The sequence below is a fragment of the Cydia amplana genome, chromosome 13 (genome assembly GCF_948474715.1).
Source record: "Cydia amplana chromosome 13, ilCydAmpl1.1, whole genome shotgun sequence".
Taxonomy (NCBI): domain Eukaryota; kingdom Metazoa; phylum Arthropoda; class Insecta; order Lepidoptera; family Tortricidae; genus Cydia; species Cydia amplana.
In genome coordinates, this window is record NC_086081.1 from 16,628,234 (window position 1) to 16,641,164 (window position 12,931).

Genomic DNA, 12,931 nt, shown 5'->3' on the forward strand with positions numbered 1-12,931 from the left:
ACCCAAAGGGTAAGAAGGGGACCTTATTAGGTACTCATTACTCCGCTCCACTGTGACGTCTGTCTGTCACCGCCGTATTTTTATACAAACACTAAAAACAGAATAAAATAAATATTTAAGTGGGACTCCCATTCAACAAACGTACGTGATTTGCCGTTTTTAGGGTTCCGTAGCCAAATGGCAAAAAACGGAACCCTTATAGATTCGTCATGTCTGTCTGTCTGTCCGTCTGTCCGTCTGTCCGTCCGTATGTCACAGCCACTTTTCTCCGAAACTATAAGAACTATACTGTTGAAACTTGGTAAGTAGATGTATTCTGTGAACCGCATTAAGATTTTCACACAAAAATAGAAAAAAAAACAATAAAGTTTTGGGGTTCCCCATACTTCGAACTGAAACTCAAAAATTTTTTTTTCATCAAACCCATACGTGTGGGGTATCTATGGATAGGTCTTCAAAAATGATATTGAGGTTTCTAATATCATTTTTTTCTAAACTGAATAGTTTGCGCGAGAGACACTTCCAAAGTGGTAAAATGTGTGCCCCCCCCCCTGTAACTTCTAAAATAAGAGAATGATAAAACTAAAAAAAATATATGATGTACATTACCATGTAAACTTCCACCGAAAATTGGTTTGAACGAGATCTAGTAAGTAGTTTTTTTTTTATACGTCATAAATCGCCTAAATACGGAACCCTTCATGGGCGAGTCCGACTCGCACTTGGCCGCTTTTTTGCGTAGGTAATGGTACGGAACCCGCCGTGAGTCGGACCTCTCACTTGGCCGGTTTTTAGGGTTCCGTAGCTAAATGGCAAAAAACGGAACCCTTATAGATTCGTCATGTCTGTCTGTCTGTCCGTCTGTCCGTCCGTATGTCACAGCCACTTTTCTCCGAAACTATAAGAACTATACTGTTGAAACTTGGTAAGTAGATGTATTCTGTGAACCGCATTAAGATTTTCACACAAAAATAGAAAAAAAACAATAAATTTTTGGAGTTCCCCATACTTCGAACTGAAACTCAAATTTTTTTTTTCATCAAACCCATACGTGTGGGGTATCTATGGATAGGTCTTCAAAAATGATATTGAGGTTTCTAATATCATTTTTTTCTAAACTGAATAGTTTGGGCGAGAGACACTTCCAAAGTGGTAAAATGTGTGTCGGGGGGGACTGATAAAACTAAAAAAAATATATGATGTACATTACGATGTAAACTTCCACCGAAAATTGGTTTGAACGAGATCTAGTAAGTAGTTTTTTTTAATACGTCATCAATCGCCTAAATACGGAACCCTTCATGGGCGAGTCCGACTCGCACTTGGCCGCTTTTTTAATGGCGGGATGGAGAATGCTGTCGATTCTGAGTAGAATGAGCCCAAGAATGTCCAGATCTGAAAGAATCAGGTTTTCGATATTTATTTTAGAAAAAGCCCTTTAATTCGTGAGCCAGTTAGCGTTCAAGTTAAATTTGTTTTCATTGAACTGTAATTTAAGCAGTCCGCCGGACGTGATCAGCCTGTCAGTGAAACGCACAAGGTGACAGTTCCGAACAACTGACAGGCCGATATCGTCCGGCGAACTGGTAATCTGTGGGTCCCTTTAGAAGGAACTTATAAAACTGTTTATTCGAAATCAAAATCCATTGCACACACGTCGCACGGATCTACTTATTATAAGTAATACTTATTAAAATTCAATGTAATTTGGACCACCTTTTGGTTCTGATGGTGGCTCGTGGCTGGTTCCATTTTGGAATCTTTCGCTTAGGTCTCAATATCAGCACGAGAATCTTCACAGTTTTGAATGATTCACGGTTAGTTTCACTATTATACACTTGTATCGACCGGGATATTATACAAAAGTTAATCACGGTCCATATACCATAAGTCTAGCAAAACATTTTTTTCACCACACCAGATCATAAAAGCTCTCTTTGTATCTACTTCAAAACCTGATAACAAAGTTTTTTTAGTTAATGGTTATGATTCCAATTTTTGAACCACTTGCTACGCCCGTGGTTCAATTTTGGAATATTTTGCTTGCTCGGGTATCAATATAAGCAGGAGCGGTTAAACAACAACTTAGCCCCCTTGTAAACCAAATACATACCTAACTATTTATCTTTTGTATAGGCAGAGATGTACAAAATGGTTTTAAAAAAGCATTTAAATACAAAATGCAAAATACTTTTCAGATTTACTATTTCAAATGCAAAATACCAAATAGTTTTGCGTTTTGTATTTCAAATGCTAAATGCAAAATAGGTATTTTCAAAATGCTTTTTCAAAATAAAATACCTTTTGACCAAATCTCAGATATTTTTGTTTATTTTAGGTATTTATCATGAGAATAGCCATAGAATAGATAATGTTTGTCATTTTCGTTTCACATTGACAATAGTCAGACATAATAGCCGGTTTAGACTCTCGTGGCTCGCAAGCTCGTCGAGCTAATATAATTTAAACACTAACGGCACGGCATAAGGTTTATAACCGAATGACAAGCCGAATGCGAGTGTGTCGAGGCGAGCCACGAGACGCGCCGGGAGCCGAGCCGCGAGTCTAAACGGCTACATAGAGAAATAAGTAAGACAAGAGTGCTCACTCCATACATCAGTTCAGACTATTAATTTCAATGTCTACATCTAGCATCGAGTAGCGGAACTATCAGTACTGCTACTTGACAATAGATATCGCACCGACTGGAAAGTATTATCTCAACAGCATAAGACTTTCCGGTCGGTGCTACATCTATTGTCAAGTAGCAGTACTGATAGTTCCGCTACTCGATACTAGATGCTAATAGTCTTTTTGGTACTAAAACTGATGTATGGAGTGAGCACTCTATGTATTTTTTTTCTCTATGACGGCTATAAGGCGCGCACTCTGACCAAAGAAAAAAACCGGCCAAGTGCGAGTCGGACTCGCGCACGGAGGGTTCCGCGCCATCAACAAAAAATAGAGCAAAACAAGCAAAAAAACGGTCACCCATCCAAGTACTGACCCCGCCCGACGTTGCTTAACTTCGGTCAAAAATCACGTTTGTTGTATGGGAGCCCCACTTAAATCTTTATTTTATTCTGTTTTTTGTATTTGTTGTTATAGCGGCAACAGAAATACATCATCTGTGAAAATTTCAACTGTCTAGCTATCATGGTTCGTGAGATCCAGCCTGGTGACAGACGGACGGACGGACGGACGGACGGACAGCGGAGTCTTAGTAATAGGGTCCCGTTTTTACCATTTGGGTACGGAACCCTAAAAAAGGGCGCGCATGGCTAGCAGACGCCTCTATCGGTCAAATTCGGCAATACAAGCGTTATTCGTTCATTTCATTTTGTTTGACTGGTAATGTTGGCTAAACTTAATCACAAAGTATTTTGCATTTTGAAATGAATATTAAAAATGCAAAATACATCTCGAAAAGTATTTCAAATAAAATACAAAATGGTTTTTACTAAAAGGCATTTAAATGCAAAATACAAAATAGGTATTTTGCATTTTGTATTTGCATTTTAAATAGAAGTATTTCAAATAAATCGCATCTCTGTGTATAGGTACTTTAACTTATTTCGTTGTAAATAGACCTTCTTGTATGTAAGTCTATTATTTATCTATACCTACTAACCTATTATAGCTACCAAGCTATAATATCTACTACAAAGTGAAGTAATCAGGTTGATCAAACACAGTTACGATCCACGGTTACTTGTTGATTCTCGCGCCCTTGCTAAACGAATCGCGTCCTAATATTCGGTAAATTAGTGTCTAATGGGTGTAAAGTACCTACATAACGTTTTCCACACGTAAGTATTTAGTAATGAAATTAATAACGGTTTCGTTCTTCTTTTGTTCTTTTACAAAAACGGTTCCGTAATAAACCGGTATAAGTACATAGTACGAACTAAATTAATATCGGTTTAAGAACGATATCAAATGTTTTTTTGGAAACCGGTTCTAAATCCGGACCATGCTAACTCTGCACGTCGTCATCAAAATTTTGGCCTTTTACAATCATTGACAGAACTTGTATTTTGGATTTTTGTCTCATTCTGTTGCCCTATCTATCTGTAAATGAAGATAAAGATAGTTTATTATTCAAGTAGGTATATATTATTACTATGGGCTTATGAACGTCAAATAAAGCTACACCGGCTCTAACCCTACCCTACAGTACACCTCTGCCTCGAGAAGATTTAAAGCCCCCCTCAATTGGAGGAGGGTATCCCAATATGGTAGGTACAGACAGGCAAGAAACTCGGCGGGACACATCTTTTCAAAACATTTCCCGACTATCGATTACCGACGCAATCGCGGTCAGACCTAGCAAAAAATAAAATAGTTTACAGTACTTTCCTTTTAATTCATTATCCGGAAAGCTTGAGAGCACTCTCCCGCTCTGACTTTTTGCAGGCTTATAGCATTTAGCGAATGGAACTGGCGCGACTTTTAAGCTCAGCCTGATGCGAACGCTGCAAAATATCATTCATTCACAATTGAACGAGCGATACATTCGTTCCATTCGTCCGCCGATAGTGTAATAACTTTTAGCGCCCGATCGTCCAGAGGCGTATTCCACGCGTATTCTGATCGGCCAATCTAATACCAATATAATTATTATATCAGTATTCAAACCGAAGTTTGGTGGTTCGATCCCCGGCTCGTATGAGTTTCTTGTAACTTATGTAAGTAATGTAATTTAATATAGTCTGTAAACAACTTTGTCAGTAGAAAAAGGCGCGAAGATCAAATTCTCTATGGGACGAAAGATAACCCTTCGCGCTTACATTCATTTAATTTGCCGCTTTTTTCTACTGACGGTAATGGTTTAACAGACTATATATTATACCAATCACATTTGGGTCAAAAAAACATCGTTGGTTTGGTTTTCCTTTCTTCTTCCATCCCTCCATATTCATTAATTTCTAATACATTTTGCGTCACGTCATCTGCCCGTAGTGTCGGTTCGGAAAGAGAAGAGTCGTGGAATGTATGGGGCCCACAGACCAACCCCTATAGACAGAGCTTATAGGACGACTCGCGGTCATCACCCGTATGGTGCATAGGTCAAATATAATATCGCACGCGCGCCGCTCCGATCAGTAGCGACCAAGCTTACGACCTGTTAGCAGTGTGCACGTGTCTAAGAAAATAAATCGTAAACTATTGAATTCTTGAGGAAATCATGGGATATTGCAGCGTAATATGGTGTGGCAAGTCATCTTTCTACTTACAAAACAGATGGAATTACCTTCGACGGGAAAGTCAAATTCATTATTTCGTTGAAAATTGTTTCTTGTCCGCGGGGTTCATTTTATAGTGGTCAATAAGCTCAGGGCGAAGTATGTCCGTCCCTTTTCGTCAACTTGAAAATGCAATGTGCTATCCCTTTCACATTACGACTAGGGATGCGACGATGATGGTTTCGTCAGTTGCGCGAACTTCGTGCCTTCGTTCGTACCGTATTGTACCATTTTAAAAAATATAAAACAAAACTGTGATTCTCTTTTACTTTTAATTGAATATAATAATGTAATTAATCTGTAGTTTTAATATAATGGTAGTTTATCTTAAATATTAAGTAGGTATACGTATTTTCGTTTTTTGCTAGTAGTATAATCATTATAGAGTTCTAGTATTAAAATAAGAAATGGGTGAGTTTTTTTAGAATCGCGTAGGTGCGCAGTTAGTTCTCATGTCACCAGATGGGCCTCATGATGAACTTCAAAGAAGTGCGAGGGAACTAGGTGTTGGTTTGTGATAGGCATATGTTGTGTGGGTTTTTAGGGTTCCGTACCCAAAGGGTAAAAACGGGACCCTATTACTAAGACTCCGCTGTCCGTCCGTCCGTCCGTCCCTCCGTCCGTCCGTCCGTCTGTCACCAGGCTGTATCTCACGAACCGTGATAGCTACACAGTTGAAATTTTCACAGATGATGTATTTCTGTTGCCGCTATAACAACAAATACTAAAAACAGAATAAAATAAAGATTTAAGTGGGGCTCCCATACAACAAACGTGATTTTTGACCGAAGTTAAGCAACGTCGGGCGGGGTCAGTACTTGTACTTGGATGGGTGACCGTTTTTTTGCTTTATTTTTGTTGATGGTGCGGAACCCTCCGTGCGCGAGTCCGACTCGCACTTGGCCGGTTTTTTAGAATCCTCTAGGGGAGCAGTTAGGTCTCATGTCACGAGATGGGCCTGATGATGAACTTCAAAGAAGTGCGAGGGAACTCGGTGTTGGTTTGTGATAGGTATATGTTGTGTGGGTTTTTTAGAATCCTCTAGGGGAGCAGTTAGGTCTCATGTCACGAGATGGACCCGATGATGAACTTCAAAGAAGTGCGAGGGAACTCGGTTTTGGTTTTTGATAGACATACGTTATCATCTTCCCCGCGTTGTTTCGGCTTTTGCCACGGCTCATGGGTACCTAGGGTCCGCTTGGCAACTAGTCCCGAGAATTGGCGTAGGCTCTAGTTTTTACGAAAGCTTCTGATATCTGACCTTCCAACCCAGAGGGTACACTAGACCTTATTGGGATTAGTCCGGTTTCCTCACGATGTTTCCTTTACCGAAAAGCGACTAGTAAATATCTAATGATATTTCGTACATAAGTTCCAAAAAAACTCATTGGTACGAGCCGGGTTTCGAACCCGCGACACTACTCAGAATAACAAACCATTTCCATTTTTACTGAGAAAAAAACAATGTACCCAATTTTTTTGGCCTATTTCATTATGTTTTTAATAGAACACTCTATAATGACCGTAACAAAATGGAAAGTAAATTGTATGAACTTTCGGTGACAATTTTTTCTCGTATTAGGATTGAAAGAGATCGCGATTTTAAGTGGAAATAATATAAAGATCTAAAGTTAAAATGCAAGATGCGGGAACAACTTTAAATATAAATGCCATTATGTTAAGTAAAATTTTTAGGTTTTACCTACATTTTTACATTGCTAAAATATTATTAGTCAATAATATTCTTAAATAAGTTTACTTTAAGTACCTAAACTAAATGATAACAATTTTACCACAATAAATTACTGTACCACTGTCCGTAATGAACGTGTCCCATCCCTACGCTGACACGTGACATCGCGCCATATTTGAAACGACCAATCGCAACGCCGTGAGTACCCCTCCCGCACCTCACAGTTTGGTGAGTTGCGTCGCGAACAAAATGACCAATATTAGGTTTCTATAGGCGGTATTCTATGATGGGGCCCAATACATTCCACGACTCTTCTCTTTCCGCACAGACTCTACCCCGTACCAAGCTAGTCGATTTGTTCTTAGTTTTTTCAACACTCTGATCCTTAAATGACGACAGGAATTTTAGGCTATGATTATGAAATGCTATGAAGATTTTGCTTGGTCCCACTCTGGTAAGTAATTTTAAGATTTTTATATTTCGAATAGGCCTTACGAGCGGATATAAAATGCGTTTTCGATATCATTTTAATACTTACGTCAAATGCACCCCAATGGTCCCAGTTTGTTGCAATGTAAAGTGAATTTTTTAATTAAAAACGCCTGCTGCAACGTTACAGCAGAATTAATTATGGTTTCCTTTTGTAAATTCATGAATAATGGGTTTTTATTGTACCTATCCAGATTAAATTGCGAAAATGAAAATGCAGCTTTCACAGCTACAAATTTCTTAACTGTTAACCGATTTGAATAAGGAGGATAAACTTCGCTATGTTTATTTATTGTAGTTTTCTGTAATTTTACGAGCTTTTATTTAACTTGCAATAGTTGCAATGTTTGTATGTAAGTATGTTCGGGTCAATTCTTGCAAGCTAAATTAGACTCACTTCATTCGATTGAGCTGAAACTTCACTTACCTACATATGTCAGTTGTTTGCGAGTTGGGTGACAATACTGACAATGCAATATTATGGTACCGTCGAGCTGATCTGAGTGTATTTTTTATTTTTTGCTATTTTTATATATTGTGACTTTTTTTCCACTTTTGTGTTATTTCTAGTCAGGATCGTGAGCCCTTTTCATCCTTATAGAAGAAAAAAAATGTCCTAAAATTTTCATACGTACATTTTTCAAAATTTCCTTTTTGTTACCATGGCGGTAACAAAGTATATATGGGGAAATGGTAACACAATAGGAAAAACACTCTGGGACATTTTTTGATTCCATTAGGATCAAAAAAGCTCGTGATTCTGAGTAGAAATAACACAAAAGTGGCCAAAAAGGTGACAATATATGAAAATGAAAAAAAAAGAAACGCTCATCTGATGATGGTCACAGGTGGTGATAAAACAATGCAACCTAATTTGCATTTGACTGTGCCTAAATTTTTCACAACACGTATAGCATTTTAGTATTCTTTTGATATGCTATTAGGTCATCTATCCAGACAATAAAAATAGCTTTTCCAAATAGCAAAAGCTAACAATGGCCCGCAGCATGAGAAATAACGGTTTTTGCATACTAATGCATTTTTGCGGCTGACTTTTTGATGCCAGATTTAGGAGTTTTTAGGAAAGAATAATGCGCAATTTAAAATGCTCGCTGAATAGTAAATTGAAATAAAATGTTTTGAAAAACTACTGCGGCTTTACATAGTTCCTTTACCACAACAAACAACAAAGATGAACGATAAATTGAGTGTCGGATTGAAAGTTCTCAGCAACGCATTTATTTGATTTATTATCATATGACTAGCTTTTGCCTGCGACTTCGGCTGTGTGAAATGATGATGATTCATAGAAACTGTAATATGGCCTTCCTTGGGTCTCACACTATCTCCATATAAAATTTCGTTTAAATTGGTTCAGCTGTTTAAGCGTGAAGGTAACAGACAGATAGTCTATCTGTCTCTATTGTAGCCAAAGTCTCTATCTGAGATTTTTTTTTACATTTTATGATATTAGTAGGGATTAGTAGGTACCTACATAAATGTGGCATTTCATTTCTGATAGAAATAGAAAAGCAGCCACGAGATGTGCCCAAAACGTCAAGATGAATTATTAAAATGTTCGGAACGAAAATTGCAGATCTGGAAATTACGAATCGGATAGGTAGGTATACCTAATATATCCTTAGCATAGTGCTACTTTCAGTCAGGTAATGGCAATTTCTAGCTCTAGGTCGGTCAGCAGGTCATAGGAACTCTGTGATAAAACAACGCAACCTAATTTTGTTTAGGGTTGTTAGAATTGTCTCGATGAGTATTAGTTGCTTGTGGCATTGAGGTATAACAAGAGACGACATCTCGAACAAAATGTTTCCGCACCTCAGAGAAGTGCATGCACTTCTTTGCTTTTAGTACGTCACCGACCACTGACGAGATGCCACACATGTGTGACACATGTACAGAAAATTAAAAAAAAAAAAAAATTAAAAAATGCCTTCGTGCGTGTTAAAAAGTTGCAACAATGGCACAAGAAAATATAATAAAAGGGATGGAATAACATTTCACCGGTAAGCAATGGAATAACTGTTGATTTACTATTATTTAGTTTTCAAAGTAAATGTTTGGTCGTAGAAAAAGTATTGTATGCAACGTTGTTTAACTGAGTCAAAAAATACTCGTGGCGTCTTTATTAGCAATTTACGGCTTCGCATGCATGCACGCACTTCTCTGAGGTGCGGAAACATTTTGTTCGAGATGTCGTCTCTTGTTATATACCTCAATGGCTTGTGGAAAGAAAAGTACAGTCAACGATAAAAGCTTAAACCAAAAATGCAATTTTTGTCAAAAACTTATTAAATTTAAGTTTAGAGTTATCTTTTATATTTAAAACGTCACTTAAACTGGTTTATCTCTCTTGTATCTAGTCGTAAGCTCGCTAAAAACGACTATCGAGTTGGAACAGCGGCTATCGAGGAAACTCGATAACGCTGTGCCTTGGGCAATGGCCGAAATAATCACATTACAGACGGTTGTGGGTCAGACCATTTAGTAGCGAAATGGAAGATTGAAAATTTCATACAAATATGAATTCTGTATACCTATTGGTATGATGGTTTGACTTTAACTACTATACTTTTAAGACAAATATTTTAGAGAATATAATTTTCATATACTACATCGCAGCAGCACATTGCAGTATTGTTATACTCCAAGAGGTTCCATTCCACATTTTTGTTGAAGACCATGTAATAACGAGAAGAAGAAAGAAGCGTACAACTCCTGTTTGAAGTACCCCAAGTGTGATTTTATGGCATGAGAATTATAAGGAGAAAATTCAAGGGGCTGGTGGGGGTATAAGGTAACGGCACCACTTGTCAGCCTGGCAAATTTTCTTGGAGCTTAGGACGACCACTACAAGGATCAAAAATCAAACTGCGGTCTAAGAATTATGCTAGAGACATAATGCTAGAGATCCTGGTATATTCTACTTAGCTTGCGAGTTTATAAAAATCAAATAAAGTTTTTCATTTAATTTCACAACATTTATTTCTTAAATGTCTGTAAAGATTTCCAGATTTCACAACACTACAATACAATACAATACAAATCCTCTTTATTGCACAACCCCAGAATAAATGCACATGGAAACACAAATAATACATGAAGACAGAGGTAAACAACAGGCGGGGGGGACTACGTAGATTTTACTCTAATACCCCATTTAATATTCAGGTCCGACTTAAATGCATAATGTCTGGCTTTAGTACTTAAGTAAACGGACTTGATAAGATAGCCTAAGAGTGCACCTGAGTCGTGAATAGTTAAACTCTGGTGACCCAAATACGGCTGCTACCAGTATAACATAACATTTGGATTAGAAATAACAATGGGTTAAAGGAGCTCACAGTATACTGGACAAATCCTAGAGAAATAGACGGTGCGTTGTAAATTACAGGCATTATCTGAATCACAAAACATTATAAGGACTAACGCAATTTGTACATACATACTTAGTCCTTGTTTTCCTCTGAATTGGTAATTAAACAATTCAAACACCAAACAGATCGTTTGTGGTAAAGACCAACCACGTAAGAACAACCACAAAAAACAGCATTTAGAAAAATATAAAAGTCGTATGTCCCATGGTGATTGCACAAAATTTCGACCCTTTTGCTATAAGAGAATAGATATCAAAACCCTTTATCGTTTGGGAATGATGCGTATTTTGATTAGTAATTAAACTAAATTAGGTTGTCTGCCAGATCGTGAAATTACATCACATCAACTGTAAAATTGAATCGTGTTTATGTAAAGGAAATACTGTGTACCTTCTGTAAACATTTTGGCAGTCTCGCACTGAAGTTGTTGGAATTTGGACCGCGACTGAAAGTATTAAAGATTATTTTGAATTACGGCATATTATAATGCTTTAAAATTTGCATCTATAGGCAGGTTGTGTTTTAATTATCGAGTACAGTTATAAATTATAAACTAAGAGCAAGCTCCGTAAAAGGATACAATTTTGGGAGCAACCAAACCTCAAGTGAATTTACTTTTTCACCTCAGCAGCTCGAACAAGGGTACTTTGCTACTTAAAAACAGTGAGCAAAATCGCATTTTGCTCACTGGGTGAGACAAAATGAGCAAAATGCGAGTTTGCTCACTCAGTGAGAAAAATGCGCTTTTGCTCACTGTTTTTAAGTAGCAAAGTACCCTTGTTCGAGCTGCTGAGGTGAAAACTTAATTGTTGGTATATCTTAAGAAAAAATGAGTGAAGTGAGAGGTAAGTGATGAAGAAGGAATACATTTTTCGGGTTCTCTAATATTATGTTCTCACTGCTGAGGTGAAAAGTTTTGTGAACTACACGAGATCAAAGTTATTTACATCTCGTGCGCTCTCGCTACGCTCGTGAATCTAATATAGAATCTTTCGCTTGCACGGGACTCAACATAAGCACTCGAAGAAATATCAAACTTTGATCTCTTGTTGTACAAATAACTATTGTTAGGTTCTTAGTGGAGTTCAGTTCTGAGGAATGCTAAAGGAACTGAATTTCTATAGCAAGAGCCGAGAATTCCCAGAGACTGATGTTGTATAGAAAACCAGGACTGGGAGCATAGGTACCCTAATTATTTCTAAATCTGGGCATCTGGCTCCTGTTCATCGGTGGAATCAGTCGGGCATTTTTAAAACAATCGATTTTGTATTTATAATTTTCTTCTGCATGCGCAATAAAAAACAAATAATTTCATACTTTCCTTCTGTTATGCCAAATGTGCAATGTGCATGTATGTCAACTTGTTCCGACCAACGAACTATAGTAGTTTTTTAATCAGTCATTCAAAGAGTATTATTTAGGTCGGGAACTAACGGTGCAAAGGTTATCTATTCAGAGAACCATTCACAAAACCAACTACTGTTTTAAAACCAGTATAACTCTTTCTACGATGTACCTTTAAACGAGCATTTCTTTTTTGTTTTATTTTTATATATACCTGCTTATTTCGGGGATCTCGGAAACGGCTCTAACGATTTCGATGAAATCTGCTATAGCTAGTTCTTATCTCTGGGAAAACGCTCATTTTTGAGTTTTTATATGTTTTCCGAGCAGAGCTCGGTCTCCCAGATATTGTCAAATTATATGAGACGAAGACCTTGCGCAAATGTATGGTGGCGAGTATTTTAAATACTACATATTATTGTAAGTTAGATTCATGCACTACGTGTGATATTAATTTGATAAAAACCGGCCAAGTGCGAGTCGGACTCGCGCACGGAGGGTTCCGCACCATCAACAAAAAATAGAACAAAACAAGCAAAAAAACGGTCACCAATCCAAGTACTGACCCCGCCCGACGTTGCTTAACTTCGGTCAAAAATCACGTTTGTTGTATAGGAGCCCCACTTGGATCTTTATTTTATTCTGTTTTTAGTATTTGTTGTTATAGCGGCAACAGAAATACATCATCAGTGAAAATTTCAACTGTCTAGCTATCACGGTTCGTGAGATACAGCCTGGTGACAGACGGACGGACGGACGGACGG

General features: G+C 37.7%; 1 protein-coding gene and 1 long non-coding RNA gene across 2 annotated transcripts in view; one reads left to right on the forward strand and one right to left on the reverse strand.

Annotated features, from left to right (window-relative positions):
- Positions 1-12,931, reverse strand: part of LOC134653613 (uncharacterized) — a 381,090-nt gene that overhangs the window by 329,928 nt on the left and 38,231 nt on the right. The window lies entirely within an intron of this gene.
- Positions 1-12,931, forward strand: part of LOC134653555 (connectin-like) — a 121,995-nt gene that overhangs the window by 1,101 nt on the left and 107,963 nt on the right. The window lies entirely within an intron of this gene.